General features: G+C 38.3%; 1 protein-coding gene across 3 annotated transcripts in view; it reads right to left on the bottom strand.

Annotated features, from left to right (window-relative positions):
* The window catches only part of CCDC91 (coiled-coil domain containing 91), a 294,238-nt gene that overhangs the window by 62,184 nt on the left and 217,845 nt on the right, over positions 1–14,209 (bottom strand). The gene's annotated exons all lie outside the window — the stretch shown is intronic.

The raw sequence follows: 14,209 nt of genomic DNA, 5'->3' as shown, positions 1-14,209 counted from the left end.
CTTTGAATGTTTGGTAGAACTCCCCTGTAAAGCTGTCTGACCCAGTGCTTTTGTTTCCTGGAAGTTTTTTGATTACTGATTCATTTTCCTCTGTAGTTATTGGATTATTCAGATTTTTTTATTCTTCCTGATTGAGTTTTGGAAGGTCCTATATTTCTAGAAATATGTCCATTTCTTCTAGGTTGACCAGTTTGTTGGAATAGAGTTGTTCATAGTATTTTTTTATGATCCTTTTTATTTCTGTGAGGTATGTTGTTATTTCGCCTCTTTCATTTCTGATTTTGTTTATTTGGGTCCTCTCCCTTGGCTTTTTGGTGAGCCTGGCTAGAGGTTCATCAATCTTGTTTAGCCTTTCAAAAAACCAGGTCTTGTTTTTTTTTTTTTTTAATCTTTTGTATTTATTTATTTATTTATTTATTTATTTATTTATTTATTTAGGTCTCTATGTCATTTATTTCCCCTCTGGTCTTTATTATCTCCTTCCTTGTGCTCACTCTGAGCTTTTCTTGTTGTTCTCTTTCTAATTCTTTATGTTGTAGAGTTAGATAATTTATTACCAATTTTTCTTGTTTTTTGAGGTATGCCTGTAATGCTATGAACTTCCCTCTCAGGACTGCTTTTACTGTATCCCATAGGTTTTGTATTGTTTTGTTTTCATTATCATTTGATTCCAGGATGTTTTATTTTATTTATTATTTGATCTCTTTGGTAACCTAATCATTGTTTAATAATAACATGCTATTTAGCCTTCAAGTATTTGAATTTTTTTATTGTTTTTATTGTAGTTTATTTATAATATTATGCCATTGTGACCTGAGAAGAGGCTTAATAGAATTTTAATCTTAATGATTTTGAAGAGACTTTACCTGTTTTCCAATATGTGGTATATCTTTGAAAATGTCCCATATGCAGTTGAGAAGAATGTACATTCTGTAGCTTTGGGGTGAAATGTTCTGAGGATGTTGATTAAGTCCATCTGATCTAATGAGTCATTTAGGATTGCTGTTTCTTTGCTGATTTTTTGTCTAGAGTATTTATCCAGTGATGTCAATGGAATATTAAAATCCCCTACTATAATTGCATTGCTGTTATCTTTCCCTTGATATCTTCCATTAGTTTTTTTATGTATTTGGGTGCTTCTACATTGGGTGCAGATATGTTTACCACAGTTATATCCTCTTGTTGTATCGATCTCTTTAGTATTATGAAGTGGCCTTCCTTATCTCTTGTTATGGCCTTCACTTTGAGGTCTATTCTATCAGATGTAAGTATTGGTACCTCACCTTTTTTCATTTTCATATGCCTGGAAAATATTTTTCCATCCCTCCACTTTCAGTCTGTGTGAGTCCCTTGTTCTGAGGTGGGTCTCTTGTAGACAGCATATATATGGGTCAAGTTTTCTTATCCATTCAGCCACTCTATGTCTTTTGATTGGTTCATTTAGTCCAGTTGCTTTTAAGGTTATTATTGATAGGTACTTGTTTGTAGCCATTTTTATTCTTTATGCCTGTGTTCCTTCTTTCCTTTCTATACTTCTTTTTACAACAGTCCCTTCAGCATTTCTTGCATTGCTGGCTTGGTAGTGATAAACTCCCTTAGCCTTTATTGCCTGTGAAACTCCTGATTTCCCCTTCAATTTTGAATGACAGCCTTGATGCATAATCCTTAGATTCAGTCCCTTGCTTTACATCAATGTGTATACTTCATTCCATTCCCTTCTGCCCTGATGTGTTTCTGTTGAGAAATCATTTGATATTCTAATGGGAGATCCTTTGTAGGTAACTCTTTTTTTCTCTCTCTTGCAGCCTTTATGATTCTCTGTTGTTAACATTTTCTATTGTAATCACGAGATGTCTTGGTGTGGGTCTTTTTGGCTTCATCTTGTTTGGGACTCTGTGCTTGTGTGATTTTTTTCTTCCCCACATCAAGGAAGTTTTCTGTCATTATTTCTTCAAATAGATTTTCTAATCCTTGCTCCTTTTCTTGTCCTTCTGGCACACCTGTTATATGTATGTTACTTCATTTCATGTTGTCCCAAAGCTCCTTTAGGCTCTCCTCCTGGCTTTATAATTTTTTTCTCCAATTGCTGTTTAGATTGGGTATGCTTTTCTGCCCTATCTTTCAACTCACTAATTCAGTCCTCTGCTTATTTCAGTCTACTGTTGAAACCTTCCATTGTGTTTTTTATTGTAGCTGTATCATTTTTTATTTCTTCTTGATTCTTATATAAGTTGATTTTCTCATCCATCCGGCTTATGAACTGTATGACCCTTACTCTGAATTCTTTTTCTGATATATTGCAGGCTTCTGTTTCATTTAGTTACTTTTCTAGAGATTGCACCTTTTCTTTCCTTGGGGGGTTGTTTCTTTGTCTCCCCATTTTTTGCTGTCTTTTTCTGGCCCTGAGCACCCTGCTTGGGGTTTCATAGTTTAAAGACCCTATCAGGTCAATGGTCTGGAAATTGTAAACCCAGAGGCTGGTTCTGCCTTGAGTCTCATGCCTTTATTGTCTTTGCTCTGAATTGTATCTCCTTCTCCCATGAATCTGGTCCCTCAGTTGTCTGCTTGAGATGCTCAGGGTGGTGGGAGTGTATGCACAGTCCCTCAAATGTGTGACTACTTGTGAGGACCCAGAGACCTCTGGCATGCAATTCACTGTGTGGCCCTGGCACCTGTGCCAGGGTGGCACCCTAGGTCCCTCTGGCAGCACACAACATGGTCCTGTGGCCCCTGGCAGTACTGTCCTTTGGCCTGGAGTGAGGTGTGTGCTGGGTTGCTCCAGGTAGCCCTTGCAGGACTGTCCCAGGGACCAGAGATCAGGTGCGGGTACAGGTTGCTCTGGGTCGTACAGTCAGAGCTCTCCTGTAGTCCAAGTGGGGTTACTCCAGGTTGCCCCAGCAGCAAGACCCTGGGCTTGGGATAGAGTGGACACGGGTTGCTCTGGGTCACACAGTCCTCACTTTCTTGCAGCCCACAGTGAGATGTACAATGGGTTACTCCAGTTTGCCCCTTCTTAGTGTGGAGTGGGGCCAGGTTGCCCTAGGTCACTCAGTCAGTGCTCTCCTGTCTCCTGGAGTGAGGTGCATATTGGGTTGCTCTGGATGGCCTTAGAAGGACCGTCCTGGGGGCCGGGGTGGAGCAGGCGTGGGTTGTTCTGGGTCGAAAAGTCAGAGCTCCCCTGTGGCCTTGAGTGAGGTGTGTGCTGGGTTGCTCTGGGCCATTCCTCCCGGGGATGGGTGAAGCGGGTGTGGGTTGCTCTGAGTCACCCCAGCAGGGCTGTCCAGGAGGCTGGGGTGCAGTGGGCACCAGTTGCTCTGGGTAGCACAGTCCCCGCTCTCCTGTGGCCCAGAGTAAGGCGTGCTCTGGGTTGCTGCAGGTCGCTCTGGCAGCAGGTCCCAGGGCTCGGTGTGGAGCAGGTGCCAGGTGGCGCTAAGTCAGGATAGCAGCACAATTCTGGGGTCCAGGGTGGACGTTCCCCCTGGCTTGCACACTCTGCAGGGTATTGGACACTGGTCCCAGTGGGCTGGTGTGGAGGCCTGGTGCAGAAGCTCACTCTGGCGGTACATGTTCCCTGCAGACATCTAGGAGCTTGCCGGGAGGTACTGTGCCACTCACTGCTGGGGCACGATGGTGGTTCCACGTGGGTTATGGCTGACAAGCGGCATTCTCTAGGGCAGTGATGGCGAACCTCTGACACGCGTGTCAGTGCCATTTCTGATGACACGCGGCCGCTGAGGCGGCTGCATGCCGAGGATGAAACATTTATGTTATTTAAACTATAAATATCGCGAAATAATGTTTTTTCCGCAAAGTGACACACTACCCGAGTTATGCTCAGTTTTTTGGCGAAGTTTGACATACCAAGCTCAAAAGGTTGCCCATCACTGCTCTAGGGGTTCTCTGCCCTTCCTTATTGAAAATTGTCTCCTCAGTTGTGTCTAATTTGTTAATTCAGGGTGAATGTTCTCCAATTTAGTTGTTTTTCTGGTCTGGCCTTAGGAGAAGGTACATGACACTACTGCCTATTTGGCCTCCATTTTCTGAGCTACAAGTTTTAAATAACTATTTTAATAATGATGAAATTATTTTATGTTTAGCTTTAAAATTTTTTTGTACATAGTGAAATGCACAAACCTTAAGTGCATGACACAATACAAATGAGAAAGAGCACATTTCTAGGCCTCAGGAATTTTCCTAATGCTTCTCCCTATCATAAATATCTACTATTGTGATCTATATCACCATAGATTATTTCTGTTTTTAAAGGTCATAAACATTGAATCACAGTATTTTTGAGATTCATCAATATTGTAGTGTGTATCATTAGTTTGTCTATTCTATTTTGGTGTAGTGTTCCTTGTATGAATATATCACAACTTATTCATCCATTCTACTATTAATAGTATTTGGAATGTTTCCATTTGGTATTATGATGAATAAAGCACTTTTTATCATTCCTTTATACATCATTTAGTAGATGTAAGCATTCACTTCTGTTGAGTGTACAGGCATACCTTATTTTATTGTGCTTCAATTTATTGCACTTCAAAGATACTGCATTTTCATCAACACTGAGGCAAGACCCTCCCCCAGCAAAACAATTAGGTTCACTGAAGGCTCAGCTGATGGTTAATATTTTTTAGCAGTAATGTATTTTTTAATTAAGGTATGTACATCGCTTTTAGACATAATGCTATTATATACTTAATAGACTATAATATAGCATAAACATAACTTTCATGAGCACTAGCAAAACAAAAAATGTGTGACTCACTTTATTGCAATATTTGCTTTGTTGTGGTCATCTGAAACTGAATTTGCGACATTTGAAACATATGCCTATATACATAATTGTTGAAATGAGGGGTATCAGAATATATATGTGTTGAGCCAATTAGTAGATACCGCCATACACTTTTTAAAAAATGGGTAGGCAAATTTACACTTCCTCCAAGAATGTAAGAGAGGTCCAATTGCTCCTTAGCATCATCATCCACATTAAGTATAGTCAGTCCCTTGAATCAAACTCATACCCAGGGCAGAGATATACTGGTATCTAACTGGGTTTTAATTCACACTTCCTGGAAGAATACTGATATGAGCACCTTTTTACATGCTTATTGGCCATTTTTACATATTCTTTTGTATAGTGCTCATACTTTACTTTTTTTATGAAGAGTAAAGCCCTTTGGGGTTCTCAAATGAAAGCCCTTGATTTACTAAAGCTCTTCCACTTTAGCTTCCAACTTTACTTCCCCCAAAGCGTCTGGTCAGCTCTTTAGCTTCCCAAATGTTCTTTTTTTCTTGTTGATGGCTTTTAAGAGCCTTCCCTCTGCATCTGCTACTTTAGATTTGGCCACTAACTTGTGGGGTGGGCATGTATCTGAACAGTGATTTGTGTTGCTCTAGAATTTGTTCTGAAAGTCTGCCTCTTGGTAGGCCTAAACTTCTGCCTCGTCAATTTTATAAAACTGATGTTTTCTGCTTAAACTTTAATTCTACACGCGGCCAAATAGAAGATGCTTTTAAAAGCCTGATTGTAAAGTTCATCTTGAACGTTTTCATTTTTCTAGTATCGAAGTTCCTGCAATCCTATCTGCATTTGTTGCTCTATAATGCTTTCATAAAGCTGTTTTATATACATGGTACAGCTTTTATAGTTTGTGTGTGTGTGTGTGTGTGTGTGTGTGTGTGTGTGTGTGTGTGTGAAAGGATTAGTCTTACATAAGTTATGTTGTGATGGCTAGAATAAGAAGTTCTGTTTATTAAGTTTTAAATTCCAATATTATATCTTTCATTTCTAGAAATTATCTTTGGTTTTCTTAAAAATTTAGCTGGTTATATTTTTACAGCCTCTGTCTTCTTCCTTACTTACAAAAAAGATTTATAAATGAAAAATATTTTCCCCTTCAAACAAGTTCTACAAATATAATTTTTATTTTCTACATAATGATACATTTGTTCCTCTTATCATTCAACATATTTTATTCTCCTCTCACATGATACTTTATTGTGGATAGGAACAATGATATCATTACACAAAGGATTCAGTAAAAATCTGTAGTAGTATGGTAAAAACAACTTGCATTGAAACTTGTAAAACACAGATATTAAGGTATCTATGGAATATAATGACCTTCAACCACATCTGCTTGAAGTAATGTATACAATTATAAAGCTGACAAACCAAAGGAAGTCTGAAAATACTTAAATATTCTGCTTTCCATAAATATAGTATAAATAGAATAAATATTTGTTATTGACAGTTTGGTAAAATGTGTTATTTTTGCTTAGTCACTATTACTTAGAACAGGATCACACTGAAAATGATCAATTATTTGTTGTTTGTCCCAGATACAAGGTTATATAAATTCTGTCAGTCACTAAAATTTCATGCCTCAGACACGTTTAATTTCATATCCTGTTTCCAGTCACCATGTTCAGACTTCCATCACTTAGGCTAAGCTGCCCACTTTTTGCATGCCAAGTATTCTAGCAAGTTCCAAGGAGTATTTTTAACTTCAGACTCGTCGCACTTAAGGCTGCCAAGGTAATCTTCCATAAAAGATATTGAGCCCTTGTCACTTATGCCAGTGAAGTCTGCAGTGGCATTCTATTTCTGCTAGTAATAAACCTGAGTTTGACTATATAACTTTAAGGTTCTCATAGTCTGTTCAGGCACATAAATTCCATCTTTGTTCTATATTCCTTTCCCAAGAGACATTTTCAATTTCTATAAAATTGATATCCACCACCCACTGCTGTGCATTTCTCCTTTGTGTTTTCAATGCCTCAACCAGATGTGCTTTATCATACCTCATTCTGCCTCACACTAGGACAATTTATGGATCTGACATATTTCCTAGTCTATTGTAAGATCCTGAAAACAGCAGCAAAGTCTCATTAATGTTTGTAATCTCTGGGGAAGCTACCATTTTGTCATGCAAATAGTAACTATTCAATATGCAGTTCCCTGAACATGCCATGCTCTCTCCACTTGGAATGATTTCCCTCATCCTTCACTTCTGATAACTAAGCCTTCTCCTCCTGCACAATGGAGTTTGAGCATCACCAACTCTAGAAGCCTTCCCTGAAATGTTCCAGACCTTCCACACCTCCTCACAGTGTGTGTGGGTGGATCTACTATTGTTTGTATCTGCTCAAAGAGCAACCTACATTCTATCTCTAAAAGCACTCCATAACTCAGATTTAATAACCTCTTTAATTGTCCATTTTACCAGGTTGAGATCCCTTTGAAGTCAGGGATTATATTTATCACAGCTCATATTATTTATGACTAGGACTCTAGCATAGTAACTGCTATAGAGTATAAATAAATAATTTATCTTCAGTGAATGAGTGATTTGTTTCCCCAATTCAAAGGAAATCTACTTAAGGGTAAGGACTATATCTTGTTTCTTGTGTCCCCCAGAACACCTGATAAAGGTAAGGACTATATCTTGTTTCTTGTGTCCCCCAGAACACACTAGGTTAAAACTTCCCAAACTTTCTCAGTTCATGGCTCCATTGCTGCCTGAGTAATATTTTATGATGCCCTGCAGGCCAAAACAAATACCTAATTTTCCTATTTATTAATTAATTGGATCATAATGTAGCAGCTATTTAAGATACACAAAAATTGAAAGAAAAAGACTTTTACTTAATCCTCAATCACAGTTACTTATTCATGAATTTATCCACACCCGGCACTACACAACTTCTTAAATCTTGGCATAAAACTAGACAATAACAATCTCATTTCCTGACATTTGCATGGTATTTGCTCTTTATCACAGCAATCCCTAAACCAAACCCTGATTCACTATGATATAAGAAAAAGCAAAATAAGACAAATTAGTATGGACAAGATAGCAGTTTACCTGGTTTCCATGAGATCTCAAGTATTCCTGTGTTGCCCTCTAATACTTAAAATACCTACACCACCCCTGAGAGTTCACTGCAGCGTCACAGGGCACCTTGATGCAGGTCAGAAACCACAGTCTTAGGTAATCACAGTGACCATCCATTCACTCATGGTTTAGTGTGCATGGCACTATGCTGGGTAAGTTAAATCCATTCACTCACTGGGTAAGTGACCATCCATTCACTCATGGTTTAGTGTGCATGGCACTATGCTGATCCAGGAACTATACTAAGTAAGTTAAATAAACTTACGCTGGATTATAAGCTTGTTAATGATACTGACAATTAAAGATTCTGTCAATTAAAAGAGATCTGTGTGAAAGACATAGTACATTTAAGCAAAATATAAAGAGTATTAAAAATATATACATAAGCAATGATGTTTGGTATTTAAAGCTAACAAAATAGTTATGTGTATTTTTAGTTAATTCTCAGAATCATTTTGAGAGGCAGGCATACTCTGAGGTTTAAAGCAGTCAAGCTATTTAACTAACGTTATACGTTTTAAAAGTGGCAATATTTTAAATGTATTTTAAAGTGATTTTATAGTAATTATTCCTGAAAGAGGATGTTCGGCAATTAAATTATAACAATTTTTGTAAGATTTTTTAGGATGTTAGTAACTGAGGGTATATCTGTGGAGGTTGACATTGCCATGTACTGATAATGACAGAGGAACAGGGATACTTAGAAAGTGAAAAAAATGACAGCAGAAATTATATTCTCTACACATACATCTTCAGTCTCCCACCTGATCCATTTTTCACAATCCTGTATAGAAATGATATAGTTTTTGCTAGAGGACTTGTGATTTGATAGCTTCATATGGTTCTGAGTTAACATTTTTCACCTACTTTTTCTAATCTGTCCCTATTCAGCTATCCAAACCACATGGCTAAGAAATACAAAGTATCACTTTGGGAAGAAAGGAATAGGTGCTAGGAAGGCACCATTAAATGTCTAAAATAGTCCCGCCCTGATTTGGAAAAGCCTCTCTGGAAACATGGTGCACGGAAGCGGACGTGCTCTCCCACGGGACCAGTGCGAGGCAGGGCACCACTTCACTGCGACCTGAAAGGACCGCCCGCCGGGACTCGGGCAGCCACTCAGGCCTCAGAGTAACCCATACTAGCTGTTCAAAGTAAAGATGCTTCTGAAGCTGGCGGATTACTTTCTACGTATTTCATTAAAAAACAATAATAATCATGTCAGTTTGGCACCCAATAAAAAATACTTTTTTATAAAGGGATGATAACACAGAGCACTATTTTTGCTCACCCAACAAAGCAACCAAAACTCTAAAAGAGCCAAAGATCAAGTCAATTTTTAAAAGATTAATATGTCATTAAAACAGTGCTGATCTTGCACCATTTTATAATCTATTGTGGTTTGTTCAAGACTCAGTTCCTACTTTTAAGGTGCTGATAATCTAGTGGAAGAGACACAAGCAGATCCTTTAAATATAATACGGCTGGGCAGTGGTACAGTTATATACTGAATACCAAAGAAGAAAGAATTGGTTATTTAATCTGAGAAGTGGAATATAAATTTTCTGGATTAAAATTTGCTAAATCTATACTAATAAAAGGGTAATATGCTAATTAGACCAGATAGATTGGACATCTTCCAGGATGTCCTTCCGGACAAAGCCAAGGTGTCGGGGGCTGAAGCAGAGGTAGTTAGGGGCGATCAGGCAGGCAGGCAGAGCGGTTAGGGATAATCAGGCCAGCAGGGGAGCAGTTAGGAGCGATCAGGTAGGCAGGCAGAGGGGTTAGGGATAATCAGGCCAGCAGGGGAGCAGTTAGGAGCGATCAGGCAGGCAGGCAGAGTGGTTAGGGTCAATCAGGCAGGCAGGCAGGTGAGGAGCCAGTGGTCCCAGAGGTCCCAGATTGCGAAAGGGATGTCCGACTCCTGGTTTAGGCTCGATCCTGCAGGCTTAGAAGAGGCAGTCGGACATCCTCCAAGGGGTCCCAGATTGGAAAGGGTGCAGGCCAGGCTGAGGGGATCCCCTCCCCAATGCACAAATTTCATGCATCGGGTCTCCAGTTATTAAATAAGAGTGGGTTTTTAAAGTTAGGAAAGACATGTCATCCTAGGCTGAAGGAACAGTATGACTAAAAGTCCAACAACCTGAAATAACATGGTATTGTGCCTGCAGTGTGGTACTAAAAGCATGAAATGTGTAACAGGGTGGCAGAAGATGAGCTGGAGTGGTGGGACCAGGCCACTGAAAGATTTATATCTTATCCTCTGAAAGATGTACAGGTCATGCTAAGTAGCTTGAATGTCATCCTATCAGCTACAGAGCAGCGCTGGAGAGTTTAAAGTGGGAGAACAACTTCCATTTTTTTAATTCTAAATTGAAAAAGGACAAAATTGGAAGCCAAGAAGTCAATGAGGAGGCCAAGGTAAGCAATAAGAACCATAATTAAGACCATGATAGCTGGTAGGAAGGAAGTGTATATGTTTAAGAATTATTTATCAAGTAAAATGGCAAGGTTTTAATGATTAAAAAGGTATGAGAATAGGGATGAGAGAGAGAGTCTAGGAGAAATTTCAGTTCTCTGGACTGGATAACTTGGCAGATAATGTCTCATCTAATGAAATGAGAAATATAACAGAAGGAAAAATCTCAAGAGATGAAAAGGTAAGTTGATGAACTATTTGTTCTCTTGTCCCTAGATAGAATACTTTTGGCAATTAAAAGGTAATTAAGATTTTGCCTATAATTAACTAGGTTACTATCAAAATTTCATAAATACAAATTTAAAACAAACCAATGAATCAAACTAAGTCAACACAGAAAAATTATTTCAGTGTTGTGAAACTATCTGGCCTGCTAAGCTAAAATAGAAATGCTATTTCCTTTATAAAAAGAAGGGTCAGGTAGCAATACTAAATTTCTTAAAGAAAATATAACCACTGATTGTAATGTCTGTGGCTTTGGGGGAAAACATAACCCCAAATTACAGTGGCTGTGGTTATAAACTATTATGAAGAGCATTCAACGTCAGAAATAGTTTGTCTTGTATGCACTGGCATCCTTTCACAGGACTTTGCTAGAACAGCAAAATTAATTACTCTCTACTTTTTGTCCATGTTGGTATCAATAACAAATGTACTTTCCTTTCTTTAACAAAGATTTTCAAGTCACACAGAATTAATCTAATATGACACTCATATAAGTCAGAATCAAACGTTCTACTTGATATCTCAGAAAAAAAAGTAAAAATCTATAATCAACACTATGACTTAGTCTTACTTTATGACCAAAGCCAGACAAAATCATCTTTCAAATAAATTCGAAGCTATATGTGGCACATTCTTAAGTATTGCATTTTCTGTCATAGTTTAATGTTTATCTCATCAGTTAATGACACTATCAACATAGAGAAGCTGTTCTATTTTCCTTACTTTCTCAGGAGTAATTTTAGTTGCTTAAATTTAGATTGATTGCTTTTTGCTTTGCCATATTCTATCCTTTCCTAATTTCTAGTGTGACTTAGTGGCTAAAGATGCTAGTTGCTGCTAATTACAAGGTTTACTTCCAGAATTCTTTTTATTAAAGAAACATTTGAGTGCTGTGAAGTGACTTAATCTTAGAATTCAAAAACAAGAGCTTCCAGGCTTTTCTAAATCAACCTCTTCAGTCTGTATACAGCAGTTTGTAGTTTCCTGGACAGTAGTAGCTCTTCAGGCTGTATGGATCCCAACTAGCTGCCCAAGAACTAGAGGTCACGATGAATGTTGGCCTCTGTAACTAGACAGGAGGTAGGCAGAAGTTGGCAGAAGCTACTGTTTACATTGGTGACCCCGAGCCTCCTAGAAAAGGTGCATAAATCCCTGGCCTCTCAATCTTGGACAATAGTGTGATACAGAAAGCACCAATAATGTTAATACCTTCACAATTTCATCTGAAATACACTTGTTAGTGTGAGACTATTTCCACTATTACACAGTTAATCTCAAATGGCCACATTTTTTCTAAATAGAAGATGGCCACATTCCATAAAAAAATTTCATGTAGAGGTCTGTCCAGAATTTTTTTTCTTTTTATTTGTCTTTAAATACCATCTTCTCAATCCCAAATTGTAATCTGCAGCCATAACAAATCACCTGAACTCCAGAACCATATTTTTAACTGTCTACCGAACATTTCCTCTTTCTAGGATTAATAAAGACCTCTAATTTAATATGAACAAATTGGATTTTTTTATGCCCAAGAAACTCTACCCTTCTTCACCATAGTAAATGAAGTCACCTTTTGAAATCACCACCTATCCAATAATTTATTCTGGTAGGCATTTGTTTTTAAAAAATAGCTTTATGAAAATACTAGAAGCCCAGCGCACAATTAAATCGTGTGCATGTAGGGTCCCCTAGGCCTAGCCTACCATGAGGGTCATGTCCGCTGTCTGGCGACACCTCGCACGCTCCGCGGATGCTGCCGGCACCCCATGACGCTTTGCTGATGCTGCCGGTGCCCCTGGGTGGGGGTGGAGGAGGGAGGGCCCAAGAGGTGCTCCAGGACCTCCTGGTTACTGGTTGTTTGGTCGTTCCGCCATTACAGCGTCACGACCACAGGCTTTTTATGATATAGATTATTTGCTGTAGCCCTAACCGGTTTGCTCAGTGGATAGAGTGTCGGCCTGCGGACTGAAGGGTCCCAGGTTCGATTCCGGTCAAGGGCATGTACCTTGGTTGCCGGCACATCCCCAGTAGGAAGTGTGCAGGAGGCAGCTGATAGATGTTTCTCTCTCATCGATGTTTCTAACTCTCTATCCCTCTCCCTTCCTTTCTGTAAAAAAATTAATAAAATATATTAAAAAAATTATTTGCAGGTAATAAAATTCATCACCATGAAATAGATATTTTGATAAGCTTTGTCAAAAATCACCAAAACAATTATGATTAAAAAGTTTCCATCACCTTCAAAGTTTCCCCCACCCTTTCCAGGCAACAACTGATTTCTTTCCCCTCAAATTAGTTTTGCCTTCTCCAAAATTTCGTATAAACAGAATCATGTACCATGCAAATTTTTTTGAGTCTGGCTTCTTTCCTAACTTCCTTATCTAAACAAGTCCCCTGCCACCCATTATCAGCTAAACACATAATCCTGATTTTTTTCTTCACAACCTATATCATTATATGGTATTACATTATTTATTAATGGGTTTTTTACTTGAATATAAGCTCCACGAGTGCCTAGGGACCTTGTCAGATGCTATACCAAAATATTCCAACAGTTGTCTACAGTGCCAACACATGGTAGATGCTTAATAAATATTACTCAATGAATAAAGAAATTAAAAAAAACCTTCAAATTTTTCCTATTGAAATTATACATTAAATGATCAATAAGCTGAATTCATACTTTATTTTAAGATGAGAACATTGGGAGGAGAATAGCGTAGTGGTGAGCTGCAAAGCCTCTGGAGTAAGGCTTCCTGACTTAGGATCCGAACTGTTGCCTTTTCCAAAGTTATTATGGTCTCGAGCAAGTTACATAATCTTCCTAAGTTTAATTTCCGATCCTATAAAAATAGTTTCTGCCTCATAAGGTGGTTGTGAGGATTAAATGAGATCAAACATATAAAACAATTGCAAAGTGCCTGGTACTTAGAAATAAATTAATGAGAGCCAATATTGTTACAATTATTGTCAACCCTACCACCACCAGCACCAGCATTACAACTACTATTTTCTTAGTATTTTTCTACAGCCAAAACTGAAGAACTAATTCCATAAAAATAGCTTTGTAGCAAACAGCTTGAAATATTTGTCTAGAATAAAGCCAAGGAAATGAAACTTGAACATGAAGAACTATTATTACTTTCCTTATTGATATAAGTGATGCTAACATTCTGTCAATTTTTGTAATGTCTAATATTCCAGGTATTTTCCTGAAAGGAGTAACAAGAATGTGAATTATGAGACTGACAGTAAAAATCCTCAAGGGTATGAACAACTTCGAGAGGAAGGATTTCAGAATCCCATCACTAGTAGTCCCTGGGTAAAATATATTTACAGATTATATCTCTGGTCCTGCAATTTAGTTAATTGGCATTATTTAATTAATGGGATTTTTAAAAAAATATATTTTATTGATTTTTTACAGAGAAGAAGGGAGAGGGATAGAGAGTTAGAAACATCGATGAGAGAGAAACATCGATCAGCTGCCTCCTGCACACCTCCTACTGGGGATGTACCTGCAACCAAGGTATGTGCCCTTGACCGGAATCGAACCTGGGACCTTTCAGTCCGCAGGCTGACGCTCTATCCACTG

Source organism: Cnephaeus nilssonii, assembly GCF_951640355.1.
Source record: "Cnephaeus nilssonii genome assembly, chromosome: 6".
NCBI classification, from domain to species: domain Eukaryota; kingdom Metazoa; phylum Chordata; class Mammalia; order Chiroptera; family Vespertilionidae; genus Cnephaeus; species Cnephaeus nilssonii.
This window is presented reverse-complemented; position numbering and strand designations above follow the sequence as displayed.